This window comes from Apium graveolens, unplaced genomic scaffold (assembly GCF_009905375.1).
Source record: "Apium graveolens cultivar Ventura unplaced genomic scaffold, ASM990537v1 ctg1527, whole genome shotgun sequence".
Classification (NCBI taxonomy): Eukaryota; Viridiplantae; Streptophyta; class Magnoliopsida; order Apiales; family Apiaceae; genus Apium; species Apium graveolens.
In genome coordinates, this window is record NW_027417285.1 from 97,416 (window position 1) to 99,717 (window position 2,302).

The window sequence follows — 2,302 nt, forward strand, 5'->3', positions numbered from 1 at the left end:
CAAATTATAAGATAATTATAAGATAATATTAATTAATATTAAATTATCAAAAATAAAAAATATGTGGTTCATAAAATAATTAAAAACTATACTCTTTATTAGTAAGCGAAACCATGTTTTATTGTAGCACAAAAGATAATAGTACAAAAGTACCAAACTTTGGTACTTACCTCACACAAACGGACCTTTAAACTTTGTTTTATATTAGTCAGTGTTCATCCAAACATGTATTTTCTTTTAATTTGAAAAATATTTTTCTAACAATAATTAAGTAATATTAAATAAACTTTATTGAAAAAGTTAATTATAAGATAATTATATGATAATATTAATTAATATTGAATTATCTAAAATAACAAAAAAATTGTTCATAAAATAATTATACAATTCGTTTCACAAAAATAAATATAATATATGTAAGAATTCTAAAATTATTATGAAAAATTTCATATATCATTCGATTCCTTTTGTATCCATAATTATTCTTTACAAGTACTTATTTAATATTTCATATTAATATATTTATTTCAATCCGTCTTTCGCACTACAAATACAAATTCGATATTTTAATATGATTTGCACACGTTATCAACTATCTATACTAATAAGCGAAACCATGTTTTATTAGAACACAAAATTACCATATCTTCATACTCGCTAGAAAAATTATATAACTATATTTAAAATTTTATATAATGAAATATCAACTAACACGAATTGACTTCTACTTTCCGTTTACTTTTTACATTAATTTTTATTTGTCAGTGTTAATCCAAGCGTCGATTTACTTTTAAATAATCGTATTACTATAAGATAATATGTTAGATTAATATAATAAGTAAAATAATTAGGTGCATAACTAAAATTATATAAAAAAACTTTAAGCCATAATATTTGTTAGATATATTTGATAATGTCATGGCTAATATAATTTATGTTTAGATTTCAAATCTTACTTAACAGGACAAATCAGTACTTAACTGTTGATCAGTACTTATACTGGAAGTCAGGACTTAAGGATATCAGTACTTATATTATCAGGAGATAATCATCAGAAGTTAGATATCAGAACTTAAGTGCTAAAGGACGATCAGATAAGGAAAGTAGCTGATTAAAGGAAAGAAGATCGAGATAAACATAAGAAGAGATATGCATGAAGAAGGAGTTCTGTGAAGAATGGAATACTTGGAAGAAAAGATATCTGATTGATATATTTTAGGAAGCAGAATTATATTCCATATCAATTAGCGATTATCTTGTAACTGTGTAGTATATAAACACAGACATAGGGTTTACACTATAAGTGTTATCATATTCGAAAAGATTCTTTATTGTAACCCTAGCAGCTCTCGTGATATTTGTTCATCACTGAGAGGTAACAGTTCCATACTGTAACAGAGTTTATTGTTTCAATAAAGTTTGTTTTCTGTTACTTAATATATTAAAGTTCGATTTGATTGTATTATACACTATATTCAACCCCTCTACAGTGTGTGTGACCTAACAAGTGGTATCAGAGCTAATCTGTTAACACACATATATCCAAACACAATCATGTCTGACACAGAAACTCCAACTAAGCCTACCAAAACTGAAGAACCTCCAAAGACACAAATTCAAAGTCGGTATGAGACTATCAGAGTTCCCATACTGAGACCATCTGAATATCCCATATGGAAGGTAAGGATGACCATGTTCCTGGAAGCAACAGATCTAGAATACCTTGTTAGAATCAAGGAAGGGCCTCACAAACCAACCAAGCTCGCTGTTGCAGTTGCAGGTGAAGCAGCAAAGATCGTACCAAAGGAGAAGAGTGATTATACTACTGAAGATATAGCATCAATTGCTAAGGATGCTAAGGTACGACACTTACTGCATAGTGCCATTGATAATGTAATGTCAAACAGGGTAATCAACTGCAAGACTGCTAAGGAGATATGGGATGCTCTGGAAACAAGGTGTCAGGGAACTAACACAATTAAGAAGAACAGGAAAACAATACTCACTCAAGAGTATGAACATTTTGACTCAAAGACTAATGAGTCATTGAATGATTTATATGATAGATTTGTCAAACTTTTGAATGATTTGTCATTGGTTGATAAAGAGTATGATCTTGAAGATTCAAACCTTAAATTCCTGTTAGCTCTTCCTGAATGCTGGGATTTGAAGGCAACGACAATAAGAGACAACTACAATCTTGATGAAATCTATGGAATGCTCAAGACTCATGAACTTGAGATGGAACAAAGAAGCAAGAGGAAAGGAGGAAAGTCAAGGACAGTTGCTCTTAATGCTGAAG